Below are 12,256 nucleotides of genomic sequence, written 5' to 3'. Positions count from 1 at the left end.
ACCTTAAATTAATATTTTCCACAGTGAAAAAAGTATGGACACTTTTATAAAAATGATAGATACTTTACAATATAAGCACTACCTATTACATTATATAAACGTTACCTATTACATTATATAAGCGTTACCTATTACATCATATTTTTACCTATTATATTGAAAGTGTCCATACTTTTTATAAAAAGGATCGATACTTCTTTTAAAGTTATGTAATTTATGTTTCAATTTTTTTAATAGTGTTTCATGTTTTCCACCTACAATATTAATTTAATAATTTCATTTGCACAAAAAATTATTTGATTGTTTTGATATTTTATAAAATAATATTTAGAATTTTTAATTTAATAATAATATATATCGTAACGTAAAAAATAAATCATTAGACGCCTATAATTACTAAATTAATATCTTAAAACTCACTCAAAAGATAACCTTAAATTAATGTTTTCCACAGTGAAAAAAGTATAGACACTTTTATAAAAAGGATAGATACTTTACAATATAAGCACTACCTATTACATTATATAAACGATACTTATTACATTATATAAGCGCTACCTATTACATTATATTTTTACCTATTATATTGAAAGTGTCCATACTTTTTATAAAAAGGATCGATACTTTTTTTAAAGTTATGTAATTTATATTTCAATTTTTTTAATAGTGTTTCATGTTTTCCACCTACAATATTAATTTAATAATTTCATTTACACAAAAAATTATTTGATTGTTTTGATATTTTATAAAATAATATTTAGAATTTAAATTTAACAATATTAACCAAAGATAATAATAAATATGTAATATATATGTTTATTGTTTTTAATTTAATAATAATATATACCGTAACGTAAAAAATAAATTATTAGACGCCTATAATTACTAAATTAATATCTTAAAACTCACTCAAAAGATAACCTTAAATTAATGTTTTCCACAGTGAAAAAAGTATGGATACTCTTATAAAAAGGATAGATACTTTACAATATAAGCACTACCTATTACATTATATAAACGCTACCTATTACATTATATAAGCGCTACCTATTACATCATATTTTTACCTATTATATTGAAAGTGTTCATACTTTTTATAAAAAGGATCAATACTTCTTTTAAAGTTATGTAATTTATGTTTCAATTTTTTTTAATAGTGTTTCATGTTTTAGTCTTACAATATTAATTTAATAATTTCATTTATACAAAAAATTATTTGATTGTTTTGATATTTTATAAAATAATATTTAGAATTTAAATTTAACAATATTAACCAAAGATAATAATAAATATGTAATATATATGTTTATTGTTTTTAATTTAATAATAATATATATCGTAACGTAAAAAATAAATCATTAGACGCCTATAATTACTAAATTAATATCTTAAAACTCACTCAAAAGATAACCTTAAATTAATGTTTTCTACAGTGAAAAAAGTATGGACACTTTTATAAAAATGATAGATATTTTACAATATAAGCACTACCTATTACATTATATAAACGCTACCTATTACATTATATAAGCGCTACTTATTACATCATATTTTTACCTATTATATTGAAAGTGTCCATACTTTTTATAAAAAGGATCGATACTTCTTTTAAAGTTATGTAATTTATGTTTCAATTTTTTTTAATAGTGTTTCATGTTTTCCACCTACAATATTAATTTAATAATTTCATTTACACAAAAAATTATTTGATTGTTTTGATATTTTATAAAATAATATTTAGAATTTAAATTTAACAATATTAACCAAAGATAATAATAAATATGTAATATATATGTTTATTGTTTTTAATTTAATAATAATATATACCGTAACGTAAAAAATAAATCATTAGACGCCTATAATTACTAAATTAATATCTTAAAACTCACTCAAAAGATGTATATACCTAAATATGTAGTTATTGTACATACCTAAATATGTAGTTATTGTACATACCTAAATTTAATGATAATATATACTTGTAGTTATTGTACATACCTAAATATGTACTGCGAATTTAATGTTGTACCCACCCTTTAACTACCACTACCAATGCCACATCCTATTGAAAGCAACACGACTGAAACATGTTCAAAATAAACCTTTGCTTACATCTCCATCAACTCCTGGAGCACTGAACTTGCACAACAAAATTTTTGCCATGGATAATACTGATGTAGACAATGTTAAGCCAACCGAGGAATGCCATGAAGTACATAATGTTGATGAATCTGACAGATTGGTTGGTCAGCTCTTCTGTTCACGTGATCAAGCTTGGTACTTTTACAAGGGATTCGCACGGGAACATGGGTTTAGTGCACGTAAGGGAACAACACGGCTTGACGTGGAAGGGAATGTGAAGACACAAGAATTTTGTTGTTCCAAAGAAGGGTTTCGAGTATCAAAAGTCAATACTGTTGATCGTCAACGTGCTCATACGCCAGTCACAAGAACAGGATGTAAGGCTAGAGTCATAGTTACAGCAACAAATACAAACGATCAGTGGGTTATAAGTAAGTCTGATCAGAAACATAATCATGCATTGTGCACACCTGCTATGACACCATTTATGCGTTCTAATAGAGCTGTAAGTAAGGCTGATATCGATGAGGCAACAACATTGAAAGAGGTCGGTGTTGGCACGTCACAAGTAATGAACTATTTAACGCAGCAGGCAGGGGGCTATCATAATGTTGGATTTACACATAAAGACCTCTACAATGCACTTCAAAGAGGTAAAGCAAAGGAAATCCTCGATGGGGATGTGAATGCGCTTATTGCCTACTTTGATTATAAGAAACATGATGATCCCGAGTTTTTTATGACATACTCGGTAGACGAATTGGGGGCATTGTATAATCTTATTTGGTCGGATTCTACATCGAGATTGGATTACACATGCTTCGGTGATGTAATTGCGTTCGACACAACATACAAAGATAATTTGTATGGTCGACCAATTATGCCTATTGTTGGTGTCAATCATCACCATAACACAATTGTGTTTGCCACTGCCATAATCGCTGATGAGACGTCTCAATCTTTCGAGTGGGTGCTACATAATTTTTTAGAAGCCATGATGAATAAATCACCTATTTCCGTTGTAACCGATGGGGATAGGGCAATGCAGAGGGCTATCAAATCTGTTATCCCTTATGCTAAGCACATATTATGTTCTTGGCATCTTTCTCACAATGCACAAGCTAACATTGGTGACCCAAAGTTTACAGCAGCATTCTCAAAATGCATGGCTTCCTGGTGGACAACCAAGGAATTTTATATTCAATGGCGTTCGGTTGTTTCAGAATTCAACGTCCAAAAGCATCTATGGGTGATTGAGAAGGGAAATACACGACACTTATGGGCACAAGCATATCTAACCGGTCATTTCTTTGCCAATATTCGCTCAACACAAAGGTGCAAGTCTATGAATGCTTCACTAGCTATTGCACTGAAACACAAGAAGACATATTTAGATGTTGTTCGTGCAATTGAAGATGGAATTAGTAGAATGAGTATGAACGAGTTGAAAGCGGATTACTTAAGTTCCCATACGAAGCCCTTCCAGATCACAAAACTGGTCGACCTTGAAAGCCATGCCGCTGCGATTTTTACCCGCGAATCTTTTCGTATGTTCCAAGATGAACTTATACGGGAGACATTGTACCAGATTGAGGCAGAGATTAAGTCCTTATCAGATGAATGTCAACATTATATTTTGTCAAAGTACGCAGGAAAAAAATAGGAAATTTGAAATTAGTTTTGATTCTTGTACGAAAACTCTAATTTGCTCCTGCAAAAAATTCGAGACCGTTGGACTTCCGTGTCGCCATCAACTTCACATTTTGAAGCAATTGGACTACACATATTTGCCCGGGACTTTGATTCAAAGTAGGTGGACTAATGATGCGAAGGCTTCTGCACCCAGCTATGTTGATTTGAATGTGTCTTCAGAAGTGATGCAAATGGCAAGGTTCGCTGCTCTACGTTCAACGTCAAGTAGGTTATGCTACATTGCATCAAAGACAGACGAGTCTTTCAAAACCGCAAGAGATGAGATGAAAAAACTAATAGAAGAATTAGAAAACTCGTTTGGTTTGAATGATTCAGTCAACCAGAGCATTGTAGTAAACAATGTTCGTGACCCTCAACGAAAACAACGCAAGCGAAAACAAGTGCCGAAGAACAAGGTCGAGAAGAAAATTAGGCGATGTGGGTACTGCAACGGTGAGGGACATAACAAACTAACATGTCCTCAAGTCAAGCTCAGTTTGAGTACAAGCACACAGCCTACATCAACTGATTTTTTCGAAGACGGAATGGAATGACAACGATCTCCATATATCGTAAGTATCAACATGACTCCTATTGTATGTACATATAAATATTTTGAATGAAGGAAGAAAAACCGCGTTACTTAAAATTACCGACACTTTTTTAAATGGTATCGACACATTTTTCTTCCAATCTGGACATAAAGTACTGACACAATATTAGAAAGTGTCGATATAGGTTGTATACCTATTCGCTCATAAAACCGGTATATTTATACCGGTTATATTATAAAATTATCTATTACATTATAAATCTGGGTTCCGATGTGTAAATGTCGACACTTTCTTAAATGGTATCGACACATTTTTCTTCCAATCTGGACATAAAGTACCAACACAATATTAGAAAGTGTCGATATAGGTTGTAGACCTATTCGCTCATAAAACTGGTATATTTATACCGGTTATATTACAAAATTATCTATTGCATTATAAATCTGGGTTCCGATGTGTAAATGTCGACACTTTTTTAAATGGTATCGACACATTTTTCTTCCAATCTGGACATAAAGTACCGATACAATATTAGAAAGTGTCGATATAGGTTGTAGACCTATTCGCTCATAAAACCGGTATATTTATACCGGTTATATTACAAAATTATCTATTGCATTATAATTCTGGGTTCCGATGTTTTTTCAATCGACACTTTTTAAAATGGTATCGACACATTTTTCTTCCATTCTGGACATAAAGTACAAACACAATATTAAAAAGTGTGAAAACTTTGTTGTGGATATCATCGAAAACAATGCTATAGTCATGTGTTTCGATACATTTGCAAGCAGATGTAAAATACATTAGTATTGATATTTCAACAATCCTCAAATCTATATGTACACATAGAAGCAAATATGGAATAATTAATGAAAATATACACACAATATAATCACACCAAAATATAAATACACAAGAATGTTCAAATAATGTACCGACAAACCAAATTAATCCGATGAAAAAGGGTTATTTCTAACGAAGTCCGGAATATTAGAGGCCTTCAACAAATTTTCCAAATACTCTCGTATGTTTCCGCCTTTTTCTGAGGACATACATAAATAATTTCAATTATCAAACTAATGAGGTGCAATTTTACTAACAATAAACTAAATTCGCATAAGCATGAATAAATTTGTGTCATACCTAGAGCATTGTCGTTCGAATGGGAAGCATCGTCAAAGGTATGTGGACATATGTAATTGTATTTCTATATAAACACATAAGTTGTTAAAATAATCAATGTCTGAACACCTGTTCAACTGGAAAAACATATTGCATAAATGCAACTTACCGGATTATAAATCATTTTTTCCGCTGAATCATCGACCAAAAGTGTATTTAGCTCGTTAAAATCTGGACACGCGTTCCAAACATCATTGAGATCTTTACAGTAGGTAACAGAATCATATGTTTTGCATTTTTTTTATCCTGTTCACAAATAGTCGAACATAAATATGTAGGAATCATAGACAACGAAAAGTCAGCAAACTGTAATGACATTCATCTTACCCACACAAATAGAAAATGCTCGGAAAATACAGGTAGTTTCTCAAGTACACGGTCGACTTTATGCCTGAGATTGTAATCAAGTTTGAATGTTAACATTCAAATGTATATTAACGATTTTGACTACAGTAATTCAATTGCTTCAAACATGTTCTAACCTCATCTTTGAAGACCAAAGGGCAACAACATCTACAACATGAAGAAAATGAGATTAAAGTTCTACGCTTATATGTTAAAATAATGGATACAAAAGAATAGAATTAAAACATGCAGGCAGTCTTGGGATGTAGGCAAGGACACCATTGAGATCAAAAATTAAAAGTTTTCTTGAAGGCGGCGTTGCAGACACGATATACTTGTTTGGATCATCATCATCATCATCATCATCGTCATCATCTTCATCGTCAGCTTCATCGTCATCATCATCGTCATCTTCATCGTCAGCTTCATCTTCATTGACCGCTTGGTTGTCCACATCTGTTAAAAGAAAATAAAATACAGTTCAGAACGTGTAAATGTTAAGAAACATAGATAATGAATTACCTAACTCGTTTGATGTCGTTGACGTAATTCGTTACGCAACATGGAGACTTCATGTTGCAATGATGAAATATCGGATCGCATTCCACTCACAAGGGAATCAATATGCTCCCGAAAATTGACCATGTATTCCATCACGGTCTTAATTGTGACATCCTCTACAACTAGAGCTTATTCCATCATTGCGTCTCCACTTGATTGCTCTTCTTCATGGCCAACGGGGTCCATTTCCTCCCTCTCTTGATCTAATCTGACCTCCTTGACACGCTTCCAACCGAGTTTTTCAACAAAATCATATCCTGCTTTTTTAATAAATACCATGTCAATCTTGCGGGTTAATCGAACAGGGGCGTCATGCGAAAAATCAACTTCCTTCTTCTTCAACAGATGGGTGATGACACATCCATATGGTAGTGTAGTTGAAATTGTTGCTCCCTTTGTGACCATATATACAATTGTATTAAATATGAGTTTTGCAATGTTTGGAGCCGTTTTGGATTTATACTTTGCTATCCACCAATAATCGCTGTCTCGAATCGTTGAATGTTTTCCCCCACTAGGCCGGATATACCATGTGAGCATTTTGTGAAACACTCTCGACTCTACATCGAGGTGAATTGGTCTATTTCTAGCAACCCGTTTAATTGTAGACCAATCTACACCATTTTCATATGAATCCCCTGTATTCGCTACACCTAAACCCTCCGCAATAGTTTCTGGAGATATATATATATCCTTCCCCATGACATGTGTATTAATTCCTATTATATTAGTCTTATTAGGCTCGTGCTGTAAGGAAGCATTGTTGTAGAAGACTCTAACTAGGTTGGGATAATATCTTGGTTCTATACCAAGGAATTCAAGCCAACCCCAAGATGTAAATGTGGATTTAAAACTAAATGCATATTTATCATCAAACAAGAAACCCAGGTCAATGACACGTTCAGGACGAATCTTCCTTACTTTAAAACTCGTATGCCATCTTTGTTTCTCCATATCGGATCTAAAGTTTAGAGTTTCGAAGGACCTGATTTCCTCAGAAGAATCGTTTGTTACAGAAGGAGGTTGTGGTTGAGAAGAACTGGGTTGAGAAGAGCTTTGAGAAAGATCGCGCTTCTGACGCTGACGTTTTGGAGCCATTTTGGTTGGATGCTATTACAATGGAACACAAACACATTCAGGAAAAAAACTCCAATATAGAAATCAATCAAACCCATAAAATATCGATAAATTTACCTGAATATCTAATCGTCACTTATGATAACGCTAGAAGAAAGAGGAAGAGTTATCTTCTGCCTGCTTGCCTTTATGTTTAGGGTTTCTCGATTTAGAGTACTATATATAGTGAACGGTGGAAAAACACTTGATATTTAAATTAGTATCGACACAAACTAAAAAAGTGTCGACACATTATTTGGACATATTCTCTCATAAAACCGGTATACTTGTACCGGTTAGATTGAAAAATTACATATTACATTATACATTTGGGTTTCGATGTTTTTGGGATCGACACTTTTTATATATGGATCGACACTTTATGGTTGCACCCTGTTTTCCATTCATTCTGGACCAAAAATATCGACACAAACTAGAAAAGTGTCGACACATTATTTAGACATATTCTCTCATAAAACCGGTATACTTGTACCGGTTATATTGAAAAATTACATATTACATTATATTTTTGGTTTTCGATGTTTCTGGGATCGACACTTTTTATATATGGATCGACACTTTATGGTTGCACCCTGTTTTCCATTCATTCTGGACCAAAAATATCAACACAAACTAAAAAAGTATCGACACATTATTTAGACATATTCTCTCATAAAACCGGTATACTTGTACCGGTTAGATTGAAAAATTACATATTACATTATACTTTTGGTTTTCGATGTTTCTGGGATCGACACTTTTTATATATGGATCGACACTTTATGGTTGCACCCTGTTTTCCATTCATTCTGGACCAAAAATATCGACACAAACTAAAAAAGTGTCGACACATTATTTAGACATATTCTCTCATAAAACCGGTATACTTGTACCGGTTAGATTGAAAAATTATATATTACATTATAATTTTGGGTTTCGATGTTTTTGGGATCGACACTTTTTATATATGGATCGACACTTTATGGTTGCACCCTGTTTTCCATTCATTTTGGACCAAAAATATCGACACAAACTAAAAAAGTGTCGACACATTATTTAGACATATTCTCTCATAAAACCGGTATACTTGTACCAGTTAGATTGAAAAATTACATATTACATTATACTTTTGGGTTTCGATGTTTTTGGGATCGACACGTTTTATATATGGATCGACACTTTATGGTTGCACCCTGTTTTCCATTCATTCTGGACCAAAAATATCGACACAAACTAAAAAAGTGTCGACACATTATTTAGACATATTCTCTCATAAAACCGGTATACTTGTACCGGTTAGATTGAAAAATTACATATTACATCATACTTTTGGTTTTCGATGTTTTTGGGATCAACACTTTTTATATATGGATCGACACTTTATGGTTGCACCCTGTTTTCCATTCATTCTGGACCAAAAATATCGACACAAACTAAAAAAGTGTCGACACATTATTTAGACATATTCTCTCATAAAATCGGTATACTTGTACCGGTTAGATTGAAAAATTACATATAACATTATACTTTTGGTTTTCTATGTTTTTGGGATCGACACTTTTTATATATGGTTCGACACTTTATTGTTGCACCCTGTTGGCCATATTGTAAATTTGCCTTTTACTTTAAAGTATCAACATGACCCTTAATGTGTATAAGAAACATGTACAACAACATACTGCTAACTTTTCTCATCTCATTCATAATTATATTCACATCCAAAATTATAAATCGTATACAAAATTATAAATCTTATACAAAATTAACCCTACATTTACATCATTGCATCCTTTTGTTATTCTTATGTATCATGGCAGCTTTTGTTATCTCCTGTCTTCGTTCATTTTGATTGTGGCTTACGAGATCGTTTAATATTCGCGATCGATCCAGTCTCCAACAACCTATATTCAAATTGTTAGAACGTTAAGTATTATCAACTACAGCATTCAATCTACGACTTTTAACAATTTTACCACAAACGATTTTTTCTTTCCACTTACAAAATCACCAGTTGCCCCTGTAGAACTGATCGATTCCATCCACATCATCACATACATGCCGCAATCATGTCTGTTACAAAATTTGAAAACCACACATGTCAATTATGATGAATACTGCATAAATTAAGACTTCTATTTGTGATAACATCTCATACCCATTCAATTGCTTATTCTTCTTATGCTCCACAAATTTGAAATTTTTCAAGGGATACTTTCCTAGAGATCCACAGGATTCAACCCAAATGCGTTTCTTATTATAAAAATCTAATATTTTAATCTGCATTAAAATAGAAGAAGTTATGATCCAAAAAAATTATGCATTATAATTTACATAATGTCCTTTCATACATACATACATACCAATCTCTTAGCATCCTTCACTCTCTGTTTAGTTGCTTCAGTTGTAAACATACTATCATATATTGTTGCAACACGATCTACCATATCCAACACCAACAGATACCAATGTGAATTATGGTAGTTTATTGTGATCATGATCTGCAACAAATTTCACACCCAATTTGACAAAATTCAACATTCTATATCCGAAAACATCATTTGCAATTGGTATGGTGTCTTACCTTCTCACAGTCGGTGAATTTCACATAGTTATTCAGTATGGGACCCCAGAAGGTAGCAATACCCTCAACACTTTCTTTGCTGTTGGCATCCAACGCCTGCTGCTGCAATTACGCAACAAATATTATTAATTTACCGTCTATAACACTACTTATCTCCATTTATTAATTTAACTCACCGCTAAGTGGTATGGAAGGTAGCCAATCCTCCGGAGTGACTTCTGAGAATCGTAGCATACTGTCCAGGCGAGCAAATCAATAACCTAACAAAATTAATTACACAATTAGAACATATTCAATAAGTTTTAACATTTTCTACTTTCTACTTACCACACCGCCAACCTATTCCGTAGGCTTCAACGTTGCAACGTCGTATACACTAGCGAATTGATTTCCCATTGAGATTACAGAATATCTGTATGAATCATTAGGATTAATATGTTGTCATGAAATATTTAAATATAACTCACAAAGCAATATATTTCACTTACTCCGATTCTAACTCACTATTCCATAAATAATCACAAATTGCAGCTTCGATGTCATCAATTCCGCTTGGAATATCCGCTTTTTCAACCTACAATTTTGCATACAAATTTTTGTCACAACAACATAATAAAAATTAAATTAAGTTTTCTTTTATTCAACTTACCTTCTGCTTCTTCTTCTGGGGTGCAGGACATTCCGAATCCAAATATGCTGCTATAACACTCTCCGGTGTATAAATGACATCGACTTCCTTCCTCCTCATTTCTTCCATCTCTTTTTCTTCCTCCTCCCTCTTTTCTTCTTCATATTTTTTCAGTTCATCGTATTTTTTTTCTACATAGCTCTTCATCTCTTTTATTTCACCCTTCAATTGATCTCCTTCATCCAAGTATTTATCAACCACCCCTTCACCCCCGTAAGTTCACTCCTCAATTCCACAACCTCCTTCACCATTCCCTCAAATTTTTCACCCGTCACCATCTTAATATCACCCCTTAACACCCCAACTTCTTTCACCACTTCACCCCTCAACACCTCTACTTCTTTCACCACTCCATCTATTTTTCCTTCCACTACCCCTTATGCCTCTCAAGTGTATCTTCGACTCTCTCAAGTTTCTCTTCGACTCTATCAAGTTTCTCTTCGACTCTTGATTGTCTTTGCATGATTTCAAATTGGATTTTTTTGATATCAGCCAATTCAGACATCAAAATGTCGAAGTTACTCTGTTTTCCCTCACCGTCGTCCCACTCACCGTCATCCCCCAATACAACCATCCCTCCTTTCTTCTCCTCTGCCTCCACTGCCTCCTCTACATCCTTGCTAATAACCTTCAAAATTAAATTACAATATTAAGACATTGATTATATTCTTAATATTATTTAATTACATTTATTACCCTTTCTTGCTTCTTCGCTCTATCCAACTTCAACTTCACCATCACTCTAACCACCTCTTCCTTCCCCCCATATACGGATGCGTGCCACTCCGGTTCTTTCATAAGCCGGCACTGCCTCACAGCCTGACCAAAAATCGAACAGTGCAACCTGCATTTATAATAAAATTTATATTTTTATATAAAAACACAAAAAAGTTCTTCAACTCATTTACCTCTAAGATTGCTATGCACCCTTTGAGGTATCTTTGGCTGCCCTTTTTAAAGGTGATTATTGATTCAATCAATCTCGAATGGATATATTCAGCCCAATTGAATTCACCCTTCAAGCCTTCATCACAAATGAGCTTCATATGTTCTTTGTTCGTTGACGTATTACCCGTTGGACAAAAAAAGATACCGACAAGGTATAATAGAACTCTGGCCTTCAGCTCATCCCCAACGTAAGATCCACTTTTTATTTCCTCTTCAATTTCAGCATATGTCACCTTATGCTTCAAACCATATTTGGAGGCAAGTGCTTTCCAGTCCTTACTCTTACAGACTTCTACAACACTTTTGCCTTCATTTTCTACCCCCAATACGACTGCAGCACATGGGATCCCGAGAGGAAATGAAAAATCACCATATTTAGCAATACATTGTCTGACATCAAATTGCGCCATCAAGGATCGACACAATTCCCTCCGAATAGGTCGATCCCTTACTCCTACCAACGATCCAAAACCTATTTCTCCCAGCACATTCAACTGACCCTTC

The sequence above is a fragment of the Hibiscus syriacus genome, unplaced genomic scaffold, assembly GCF_006381635.1.
Source record: "Hibiscus syriacus cultivar Baekdansim isolate YM2019G1 unplaced genomic scaffold, ASM638163v2 tig00111053_pilon, whole genome shotgun sequence".
Taxonomy (NCBI): domain Eukaryota; kingdom Viridiplantae; phylum Streptophyta; class Magnoliopsida; order Malvales; family Malvaceae; genus Hibiscus; species Hibiscus syriacus.
The sequence above is the reverse complement of the archived record's forward strand: the minus strand, read 5'-3'. Positions refer to the sequence as shown.